This window comes from Neomonachus schauinslandi, chromosome Y (genome assembly GCF_002201575.2).
Source record: "Neomonachus schauinslandi chromosome Y, ASM220157v2, whole genome shotgun sequence".
Classification (NCBI taxonomy): Eukaryota; Metazoa; Chordata; class Mammalia; order Carnivora; family Phocidae; genus Neomonachus; species Neomonachus schauinslandi.
Window position 1 is genome coordinate 2,566,933 of NC_058420.1, and position 12,727 is coordinate 2,579,659.

The window sequence follows — 12,727 nt, forward strand, 5'->3', positions numbered from 1 at the left end:
CTTGTTTCTCAAACTCCTCATATCAGTGAGATCATGATACTTGTCTTTCTCTGATGGACTTATTTCACTTAGCATAATATCCTCTACTTCCACCCATATCCTTGCAAATGGCAAGATTTCATTTTATTGATGGAGATTGTGTGTGTGTGTGTATGTGGTATATATATACCACATATTCTTTACCCATTCATGTTTCGATGGACATCTAGGCTATTTCCATAGTTTGGCTATTGTGGACATTGCTGCTATAAACATTGGGGTGTATGTGCCCCTTCAGTCACTACATTTGTATCTTTGGGGTAAATACCCAGTACTGCAAATGCTGGGTCAGGGGTAGCTCTATTTTCAACTTTTTGAGGAACCTCCGTACTGTTTTCCAGAGTGGCTGCATCAGCTTGCATTCCCAACAAGAGTGTTATATGAAAACATTGAATCGTGGATCACTACATGAAAAACTAATGATGTATTGTGTGGTAACTAACATAACATAATAAAATTAAAAAAAAAAACGGTGTAGTAGGGTCCCCCTTTCTCTGCATCATCACCAACATCTTTCATTTCCTGACTTGTTAATTTTAGCCATTCTGGTGTGAGGTGGTATCTCATTGAGGTTTTGATTTGGATTTCCCTGATGCCAAGTGATGTGGAGCACTTTTTCATGTGTCTGTTGGCCATTTGGATGTCTTCTTTGCAGAAATGTCTGTTCATGTCTCCTGACCATTTCTTGATAGGATTATTTGTTCTTTGGTGATGAGTTTGATAAGTTCTATGTAGACTTTGGATACTAGCCCTTTATCTGATATGTCATTTGCAAATATCTTCTCCCATTCTGTCAGTTGTCTTTTGGTTTTCTTGACTGTTTCCTTTGCCGTGCAAAAGCTTTTTATCTTGATGAAGTCCCAATAGTTCATTTTTGCCTTTGTGTCCCTTGCCTTTGGAGACGTGCTTAGCAAGAATTTCCTACAGCTGAAGTCACAGAAGTTGCTGCCTGTATTCTCCTCTAGGATTTTGATGGATTCCTGTCTCATATTGAGGTCTTTCATCCATTTTGAGACTATTTTTGTGTACAGTGTAAGGAAATGGTCCAATTTCATTCTTCTGCGTGTGGCTGTCTAATTTTCTCAACACCATTTGTTGAAGAGACTGTCTTTTCTCCATTGGATAGTCTTCCCTGATTTGTCAAAGGTTAGTTGACCATAAAGTTGAGGGTCAATTTCTGAATTCTCTATTCTGTTCCATTGATCTATGTCTGTTCTTGGGCTAGTACTGTACTGTCTTAATGATTACAGCTTTGTAACAGAGCTTGAAGTCTGTACTGTGATGCCACCCTCTTTGTTTTCTTTTTCAACATTCCTTTGGCTATTCGGGGTCTTTGCTGGTACCATACAAATTTTAGGATTATTTGTTCCAATTCTGTGAATAAAGCTCATGGTATTTTGATAGTGATTGCATTGAATATGTAGATTGCTCTAGGTAGCATCGACACTTTAACAATATTTGTTCTTCCAATCCATGAGCATGGAATGTTTTTCCATTTCTTTGTGTCTTCCACAATTTCTTTCATGAGTATTCTATAATTTTCTGATGACAGATCCTTTGCCTCTTTGGTTAATTTCTCTTTCTTCTGTCTCAGTGTTGGTGTATAGAAATGCAACTGATTTCTGTGCATTGATTTTATATCCTGCCACTTTATTGAATTGTTGTATGAGTTCTAGAGGTTTTGGGGTGGACTCTTTTGGGTTTTCCACATAAACTATCATATCATCTGCAAGGAGAGAGAGTTTGACTTCTTTGCGGATTCTGATGTCTTTTATTTGTTGTTGTTGTTTTTTGTCTGATTGTTGAGGCTAGGACTTCTAGTACTATGTTTAATAGCAGTGGTGATAGTGGACATCCCTGCTCTGTTCCTGACCTTAGATGAAAAGCTTGCAGTTTTTCCCCATTGAGAATGATATTCGCTGTGGTTTTATCATGCTGTATTTTGTCAAATGCTTTTTCTGCATCACATGAGAGGATCATATGGTTCTCATCCTTTCTTTTATTAATGTCATGTATCACATTGATTGATTTGCGATGTTGAACCAAACTTGCAGCCTAGGAATAAATCCCACTTGGTCATGGTGAATAATTATTTTAATGTACTGTTGAATCCTATCGGCTAGTATTTTGGTGAGAATTTTTGTATCCATGTTCATCAGGGATATTGGTCTGTAATCCTCCTAATTGGTGAGGTCTCTGTCTGGTTTTGGGATCAAGGTAATGCTGACTTCATAAAAAGAGTTTGGATGTTTTCCTTCCATTTCCTTCCATTTCTAATTTTTGGAACAGCAAAATTTAATTGGAATCAGCAAAAAAGAAGTCAAATTCTCACTCTTTGCAGATGATATGATACTTTATGTGGAAAACCCAAGAGACTCCACCCCCAAACTGCTAGAACTCATACAGCAATTCAGTAAATTGGCAGGATATAAATCAATGCACAGAAATCGGTTGCATCTCTCCTGAGAAACCATCTGGCCCTGGGCTCTGGTTTTTTGGGAGATTTTTGATTACTGCTTCAATTTCCTTGCTGGTTTTGGGTCTGTTGAAGTTTTCTATTTCTTCCTGGGTCAGTTTTGGTAGCTGATAAATCTCTAAAAATGCATCCGTATCTTCCAGATTGTCTAATTTGTTGGCATATAGTTGCTCATAATATGTTCTTATAATTGTTTGTATTTCTTAGGTGTTGGTTGTGATCTCTCCTCTTTCATTCATGATTTTATTTATTTGGGTCCTTTCTCTCTTTTTTTTTTTTTTATAAATCTGTCCAAGGATTTATCAATCTTATTAATTTTTTCAAAGAACCATCTTCTAGTTTTGTTGATCTGTTCTATTGTTCTTTTGGTTTCTATTTCATTGATTTCAGCTCTAATCTTTACATTTCTATTCTCCTGCTGCGTTTATGCTTTATTTGCTGTTCTTCCTGCAGCTCCTTTAGGTATAGGGTTAGGCTGTGTATTTCAGACCTTTCTTGTTTTTTGAGAAAGGCTTGTAGCACTATATACTTGTCTCTTAGGACCGCCTTTGCTGCATCCTAACGATTTTGAACACTTGTGTGTTCATTTTCATTTGTTGCCATGAATTTTTAAAATTCTTCTTTAATTTCCTGGGTGACTCATTTATTCTTAAGCAGGATGCTCTTTAGCCTCCATGTATTTGAGTTCTTTCCACTTTCTTCTTGGGATTGAGTTCCAGTTTCAAAACATTGTGGTCCAAAAATATGCAGCAAATGATCCCAATCTTTTGGTACCAGTTGAGCCTTGATTTGTGTCCCATATTGATATTTTTCTTATTGCCATTTTGATATTTATTTTTTATTTGTTTTTGTATTGCTTTTTTCCTACTTTCTTGTTCTTACTGTCTTTCTTTGTGGTTTAATAGCTTTTTTGTTTTATACTTGCGTTCATTTTTTGTTGTTTTTTTTTCGTTTTGTGGACCAATGTATACAGGTTTTTGATTGTGGGTACCATTTTATTTGTAACATCTTATGTGTATAGCATCTATATTAAGTTGATGACCACTTATGTTCAAATACACTCTACATCACCAAATGTTTAATCCCCCTCTATATTTATACATATGCTATTTTTACATCACTTGGTTTTGTTCATCTTTGACTAATTTTTTGTAGATATTATTCATTTTACTATAGTTGTTTCACAAACTCCATATGGATTTGTTAAGTAATTAATCTACTCACTTACTATATGTTTGTGAATTTTTTTCCTTTTATTATTTTCTAATTTCTAGTGATGGCCTTTTTCTCCAAAGAAACTCCCTTTAACATTTTTTGAAAAGGCTGTTTAAGTAGTGATGAACTTTTTAAACTTTTGTTTGGGTAAATTTACCTCTCCTTCATTCTGAGGGGTAATTTTTCCCTTAGACTATTCTTAGCTATAGGGATTCCCTCTGCCCTCCCCAACTTCAGCACTTTGAATATATCATGCGACTACCTTCTTGCCTGCAAAGTTTTGGTTGAAAATCATCTGATAGCCTCATGGGGTTTCTCTTATATGTAAATGTTTTCTTTTCCCTTGTTTTTTTTAAAAATTCTTCTTATCATTAATTTTTGTCATTCTAATTATTATGTACCATGGCGTAGCCCTTCTTTGGTTTATCTTGTAAGGGGCTCTCTGTGACTCTTGGATCTGGATATCTGGTCCCTTCCTTAGATTAGTAATGTTTTCGACTATCATTTCTTCAAATACATCTTATGGCCCCATCTCTCTATCTTCTCCTTTGGAATCCTATCATCTGAAGGTCCTTCTGTTTTATGATGTTACAAGTTCCCTCAACCTATCCCCTTTTTTTCTTTTTTGTTGTGCAATTTTTTCATTACTCTATCTTCCAGGTTGCATATTCATTTGTTTTTCTTATAACTTCTGGTCTGCTGTTGTTTTTTCTAGTGCCTTTTTTTTTTTTTGCTTTGATAAGACATTTATTAGATTACATTTCACAGAGTTGCATGCTTAGTAATTCTGTACATTTTTATGACTTATCTATAAAATACGCAGATCCATGTCATATGTCAATGAGAACTAGAATTTTTACCTTTTTCCCCCATGCCGCCCCATTTCATTTTTTTAAATTTTATTATGTTATGTTAATCACCATACATTACATCATTAGTTTTTTTTTTAATTTTTTAAATTTTATATGTTATGTTAGTCATCATACAATACAACATTAGTTTGATGTGGAGATCCACGATCCATTGTTTTCGTATATCATCCAGTGCTCCATGCAGTACATGACCTCCTTAATAACCATCACCAGGCTAACAAATCCCTACTCCACCCGCCCCTCTAAAACCCTGCTTGTTTCTCAGAGTCCATAGTCTCTCATGGTTCATCTCTCCCTCCAATTCACCCACTTCCTTTTTCCCTTCCTTCTCCTAATGTCCTCCATGCTATTCCTTATGTTCCACAAATAAGTGAAACCATATGATAATTGACTTTCTCGGCTTGACTTATTTCACTTAGCACAATCTCCTCCAGGCCCATCAGTGTTGATGAAAAAGTTGGATATTCATCCTTTTTGATGGCTGAGTCATATTCCATTGTCTATATGGACCACATCTTCTTCCATTCATCTGTTAAGGGCATCCCGCTCTTTCCACAGTTTGGCTATTGAGGACATTGTTGCTATGAACATTGGGGTGCATATGGCCCTTCTTTTCACTACATCTGTGTCTTTGGGGTAAATACCCAGTAGTGCAATTACTAGGTCAGAGGGAAGCACTGTTTTTAAATTTGAGGCACCTCCACAGTGTTTTCCAAAGTGGCTGTACCAACTTGCATTCCCACCAACAGTGTAAGATGGTTCCCCATTCTCCACAACCTCTCCAACATTTGTTGTTTCTTGCCTTGTCCATTTTTGCCATTCTAACTGGTGTAAGGTGGTATCTCAATGTGGTTTTGATTTGAATTTCCCTGATGGCTAATGATGATGAACATTTTTTCATGTGTCTGTTAGCCATTTGTATGTCTTCCTCAGGGAAGTGTCTTTTCATGTCTTCTGTCCATTTTTTGACTTGATTATTTGTTTTTTGGGTACTGAGTTTGAGAAGTACTTTATAGATCTTGGATACCAGCCCTTTATCTGTAGTGTCATTTGCAAATATCTTCTCCCATTCTGTGTGTTGCTTCTTTGTTTTGTTGACTGTTTCTTTTGCTGTGCAGAAGCTCTTTATCTTGATGAAGTCCCAAAAGTTCATTTTGCTTTTATTTCACTAGCTTTTGGAGATGTATCTCGAAAGAAGTTGCTGTGGCCGATGTCAAAGAGGTTACTGCCTGTGTTCTCCTCTAGGATTTGGATGGATTCCTGTCTCACATTGAGGTCTTTCATCCATTTTGAGTTTATCTTTGTGAATGGTGTTAGAGAATGGTCAAGTTTCGTTTTTCTGCAATTTTCCAGCACCATTCATTGAAGAGACTGTCGTTTTCCAATAGCATGTTTTTTCCTGCTTTGTCGAAGAGTATTTTCCCATAGAGTTGAGGGTCTATATCTGGGTTCTCCATTCTGTTCCATTGGTCTAGATGTCTGTTTTTGTGACAGTACCATGCTGTCTTGCTGGTCACAGCTTTGTAATATAGCTTGAAATCAGAAAACGTGATGCCCCCAGCTTTGATTTTCTTTTTCAACACCTCCTTGGTGATTCGGGGTCTTTTCTGATTCCATACAAATTTTAGGATTGTTTGTTCCAGCACTTTGAAAAATGTCATTGGAATTTTGATAGGGATGGCATGGAAGGTATAGATTGCTCTGGGTAGCAGAGACATTTTAACAATGTTTATTCTTCCGATCCATGAGCATGGAATGTTTTTCCATCTGTTTGTGTCTTCTTCAATTTCTTTAATGAGTGTTCTGTAGTTCCTAGAGTATACATCCTTTACCTCTTTGGTTAGGCATATTCCGAGGTATCTTATGGTTTTTGGTGCTATTGTAAATGGAATCATTTCTGTAATTTCTCTTTCTACAGTTGCATTGTTAGTGTATAAGAAAGCAACCAATTTCTGTGCATTGATTTTGTATCCTGCCACATTACTGAATTGCTGGATGAGTTCTAGTAATTTGGGGGTGGAGTCTTTTGGGTTTTCTACATAAGGTATCATGTCATCTGTGAAAAGAGAGTTTGACTTCTTCTTTGCCAATTTGAATACCTTTTATTTCTTTTTGTTCTCTGATGGCTGTTGCCAAGACTTCTAGTACTATGTTGAACAACAGTGGCAAGAGTAGGCATCCTTGACGTGTTCCTGATCTTAAGGAAAAGGCTCTCAGCTTTTCCCCATTGAGGATGATATTTGATTGGGTTTTTCATAGATGGATTATATGATCTTGAGGAATGTTCCCTCTACCCTATATTCTGAAGAGTTTTAATCAGGGAAGGATGTTATATGTTGTCAAATACTTTTTCTGCATCAATTGAGGGGACCATATGGTTCTTCTCTCTCCTCTTATTAAAGTGTTCTATCACATTGATTGATTTGTGAATGTTCAACCAACCTTTTATCCTGGGGATAAATCCCACTTGGTCGTGGTGGATGATCCTTTTAATGTATTGTTGGATACTATTAGCTAGGATTTGGTTGAGGATTTTGGAATCCATATTCATCAGGGATATTGGTCTGAAATTCTCCTTTTTGTTGGGGTCTTTGCTGGTTTGGGTAATGTGGGCCTCATAGAAAGGGTCTGGAAGTTTTCCTTCTGTTTCTATATTTTGAAACAGCTTCAGGAGAATAGGTATTATTTCTTCTTTGAATGTTTGGTAGAATTCCCCAGGGAATCCATCAGGCCCTGGACTCTTGTATTTTGGGAGGTTTTTGATCACTGCTTCAATCTCGTTACTGGTTATTGGCCTATTCAGGTTGTCAGTTTCTTCCTGTTTCAGTCTTCACAGCATATAGGTTTTGAGGAAGGCCTCCATTTCATCCAGACTGCTCAGTTTATTGGCATATAGTTGTTGATGATAATTTCTAATAATTGTTTCTATTTCCTTGGTGTTGGTCGTGATCTCTCCCCTTTCATTCATAATTTTATTAATTTGGGTCCTTTCACTTTTTTCTTGGATTATTCTGGCCAGTGGTTTATCAGTCTTATTAATTCTTTCAAAGAACCAACTTCCACTTTCGTTGATCTGATCTACTGTGTTTCTGGTTTCTAATTCATTGATCTCTGCTCTAATCTTAATAATTTCTCTTCTATGCATGGCTTTGGCATCATTTGTTGCTTTTTCTCTAGTTCTTTAAGGTGTAGAGTTAATTGGTGAATTCAGGATTTTTCTATTTTTTTTTGAGTGTGGCTTGGATGGCTATGTATTTCACCCTAGGACAGCCTTTGCAGTATCCCATAGGTTTTGGAGCGATGTGTTTTCGTTCTCATTGATTTCCATGAATTGGTTAAGTTCTTCTTTGATTTCTTGGTTGACCCAAACATTCTTGAGCAGAGTGGCCTTTAGCTTCCAAGTGTTTGAATTTCTGCCAAATTTTTTATTGTGATTGAGTTCCAGTTTTAAAGCAAGTGGCCTGAGACTAGGCAGGAAATAGTCTCGATGTTTTTGTATCAATTGAGACCTGATTTGTGACCCAGTATATGGTCTATTCTGGAGAAAGTTCCATGTGCGCTCGAGAAGAATGTGTATTCTATTGTTTTAGGGCAGAATGTTCTGTGTATATCTATGAGTTCCATCTGGTCCAGTGTATCATTCAAAGCTCTTGTTTCCAGGTTTATTGTCTGCTTAGATGATCTGTCCATTACTGATAGTAGAGTATTGAAGTCTCTTACAATTAACGTATTGTTATCAATATGACTCTTTATTTTGGTTAACAGTTGGCTTATGTAGATGGCGGCTCCCATGTTGGGGGCATAGATATTTACAATTGTTAGTTCTTCTTGTTGGATAGACCCTTTAAGAATGATATAGTGTCCTTCTGTGTCTCGAACCACAGACTTTAGTTTAAAATCTAATTTGTCTGATATGAGAATTGCTACCCCTGCTTTCTTTTGACGTTGCTGGCATGGAAGATGGATCTACATGCCTTCACTTTCAGTCTGGATGTATCTTTAGGTTCAAAATGAGTCTCTTGTAGGCAGCATATGGATGGGTCCTTTTTATTCAATCTGCAACTCTGTGCCGTTTTATGGGAGCATTCAGGCTGTTCACGTAGAGAGTGATTATTGAAAGATATACATTTATTGTCTTCATGTTGGCTGTGGAGACCTTGTTTTTATAGATTGTCCCTGTACATTTCTGATCTTTTTCACTGTTGGGGTCTTTCTCCTTTTATAGAACCCCCCTGAATATTTCTTGCAGGGCCAGTTTAGTGGTCACATATTCTTTCAGTTTCTGCCAGTCTTGGAAGCTCTGCATCTCTCCATCCATTCTACATGACAGCCTTGCTGGATAAATTATTCTTGGCTGCATGTTCTTCTCGTTTAGTACCCTGAATATGTCTTGCCAGGCCTTCCTGGCTGGCCAGGTCTCTGTGGGTATGTCTGACGTTATTCTGATGTTCCTCCCTCTGTATGTAAGGAATCTCTTTACCCTAACTGCCTTTCAGATGTTTTCCTTCATTCTAAGATTTGGAAGTTTTACTATAACATGCCGGTGTGTTGGCCTATTTTCCTTGATCTTGGGAGGGGTCCTCTCTGGCTCTAGGATTCGAATGTTTGTTTCATTCCCCAGAGTAGGGAAGTTTTCAGCTACGATTTGCTCAAATATATCTTCTAGTCCTCTCTCTCTCCACTCCCACCAGGATTCCAATAATTCTGACATTGGAATGCTTCATGGTGTCACTGATTTCTCTGATTCTATTTTCATGGATTCTGAGTTGTTTTTCTCTCGCCTCCTCTTTTCCCTTTTTATCTATTAAATTGTCTTCCAGGTCACTGATTCATTCTACTACCTCACTTACCCTAGCTGTTAGATTATATAGATTGGACTGGATCTCACTGATAGCATTTTTAAGTTCTGCCAATTCACCTTTTATTTCTGCCCTTAGAGACTCTATGTTGCCATTAATTGCTCTCTCCATTCTAGCTATTGTCTTCACAATTGCTAGCCTGAATTCCATCTCAGACATCCTGGTTATATATGAATCCATTTGTAAATCTGTGGCATAAGTCATAATCTCTGTTTCTTTCCTAGTTGGGGTTTCCTCCTCCTAGTCATTCTGTTGATGGGTGTTTGAGGGAATGTATAGAGTCAAATTATTGACCAGAACCCAAGCAAGATGCACCTGTTTTCTTGTGACCTTAGGGTTGCTTGGTCCTGTCTTTTGGGGAAGGCGCCTGCCCGCTCTTACTCAGGCAACCCTGTTTGAGCAGAGTTCCCCTGCCCCTCTGTGGTGGGGGATGGGCTCAGTGAGAACCAGTTTTGGGGGTCTTTGTTCTCTGGCGGCTTTCACTGGCGGCTTTCTGCATCTCTTCCACGAGTCAGAGCAGAAGAGACCGTTTCCAACCCTCTGCCTCAGAGCAGAGAGTTTGCAATCTGTTCTTCAGTGAGCTCTCCAGGCCACAGTCTCTCCATTTCTGTCTGTGGTGGTATAAACTGCAGTGTCCTGGGTTGTGTGCCCCTCAGCAGTGCCCCAATTCCTGCCTCCAGGTCGGGGCTCATCTATGTCCTTTGTGCTTCTTAAACCATCAGCTGCTCCCAGGTCACATGTAGGACCCACCACTCCAGGTTTCTGTCCCAGGGGCTGCCTTAATGTCCTTTCCCCATGCTACCTTTCTGCGAGTCTGTGCCCCATACCCAGTGCGGGAGGCTATCGCTCACCAGCAGTGTAGGATCCACATGGCCAGGCTCCCTCCCACTGCCATTTGTCCTCCAATATCTGCCCATGGAATCATGGCTCCCCGGTTCATACCTTGAAACCAACCATCTGCAATATTCTGTTGTAGAGATCCTGATCTTCTTACATGTCAGGCTGATTTTATGGCTCAGAGTGGTCTGGGAGATATCCAGCTCAATTCCGGGGACTCTTTGAAATAGGGTCCCAGACTCCTCCGCCCTGTTTTCTCAGCTTCACATCAATAGTTTTCGATGTAGTGTTCCATGATATTTAACACGCAGTACTCCATTCAGTACATACTCTCTTTAATACCCATCACCAGGCTAACCCATCCCCCCACCATTCCCTCTAGAACCCTCAGTTTATTTCTCTGAGTCCATAGTCTCTCATGGTTCATCTCCCCCTTCCATTCCCCCCCCCTTCATTTTACCCTTTCTACTATCTTCTTTTTTTTTTTTTTAACATATAGTGTATTATTTTTTCAGAGGTACAGGTCTGTGATTCAACAGTCTTGCACAATTCACAGCACTCACCATAGCACATACCTTCCCCAATGCTAATCACCTAGCCACCCCATTCCTCCCACACCCCACCACACCAGCAACCCTCAGTTTCTTTCCTGAGATTAAGAATTCCTCATACCAGTGAGATCATATGATACATGTCTTTCTCTGATTGACTTATTCGCTCAGCATAATACCCTCTATTTCCATCCACATCATTGCAAATGGCAAGATTTCATTCCTTTTGATGGCTGCATAATATCCCATTATATATATATGTACCATATCTTCTTTATCAATTCATCTGTCAATGGACTTCTTGGCTCTTTCCATAGTTTGGCTATTGTGGACATTGCTGCTATAAACATTGTGGTGCACATACCCCTTTGAATCACTACATTTTTATCTTTGGGGTAAATACCCAGTAATCCAATTGCTGGGTCGTATGGTAGCTCTATTTTCAACTTTTTGAGGAACCTCCATATTGTGTTCCAGAGTGCCTGCACCACCGCCAGTATGGGAGGATTCCCCTGCCTCCACTTCTCCGCCAATATCTGTCATTTCCTACTTGTTAATTTTAGCCATTCTGGCTGCTGTGAGGCGGTATCTCATTGAGGTTTTGATTTGGATATCCCTGATACCAAGTGATGTTGAGCACTTTTTCATGTTTCTGTTGGCCATTTGGATGTCTTCTTTGCAGAGAAGTCTGTTCATGTCTCCTGTCCATTTCTTGATTGGATCATTTGTTCTTTGGGTGGTGAGTTTAAGAAGTTCTTTTTTTTTTTTTAAGATTTTATTTATTTATTTGAGAGAGAGACACAGCAGGAGAGGGAACACAAACAGAGGGAGAGGGAGAGGGGGAAGCAGGCTTCCCATGGAGCAGGAGCCCGATGCGGGGCTCGATCCCAGGACCCTGGGATCATGACCTGAGCCCAAGGCAGATGCTTAATGACTGAGCCACCCAGGAGCCCCGAGTTTAAGAAGTTCTTTATAGATTTAGGATACTAGCCCTTTGTGTGATATGTCATTTGCAAATATCTTCTCCCATTCTGTTGGTTGTCTTTTGGTTTTGTTGACTGTTTCTTTTACTGTGCAAAAGCTTTTTATCTTGAAGTCCCAATAGTTCATTTTTTGCCCTTGCTTCCCTTGCCTTTGGCGATGTTTCTAGGAAGAAGTTGCTGCGGCTGAGGTCGAACAGATTGCTTCCTGTGTTGTCCTTTAGGGTTTTGATGGACTCCTGTCTCACACTGAGGTCTTTCAACCATTTTGCGTTTATTTTTGTGTGTGGTATAAGGAAATGGTCCAATTTCATTCTGCATGTGGCTATCGAATTTTCCCAACACCATTTTTTGAAGAGACTTTTTTCCATTGGACATTCTTTCCTGCTTTGTCAAAGATGAGTTGACCATAGAGTTGAGGGTCCATTTCTGGGCTCTCTATTGTGTTCCATTGATCTATGCGTCTGTTTTTGTGCCAGTGCCATACTGACTTGATGATTACAGCTTTGTAGTAGAGCTTGAAGTCTGGAATTCTGATGCCGTCAGCTTTGCTTTTCTTTTTCGACATTCCTCTGGCTATTCGGGGTCTTTTCTGGTTCCATACAAATTTTAGCATTTTGTTCCATTGTTTGAAAAAAGTGGATGGTATTTTGATAGGGATTGCATTAAATGTGTAGATTGCTCTAGGTAGTACTGACATCTTCACAATATTTGTTCTTCCAATCCATGAGCATAGAACGTTTTTTCCATTTCTTTGTGTCTTCCTCAATTTCCTTCATGAGTATTGTATAGGTCTGCTCTGGAGGACCCATTAACTTGGGGCCCGACTCCTCAGTGAGACCCCAGAGGAAAGCAGTCAATCACTCCTATCTCCCTGGTCTCAGCCACACTCTGTGCT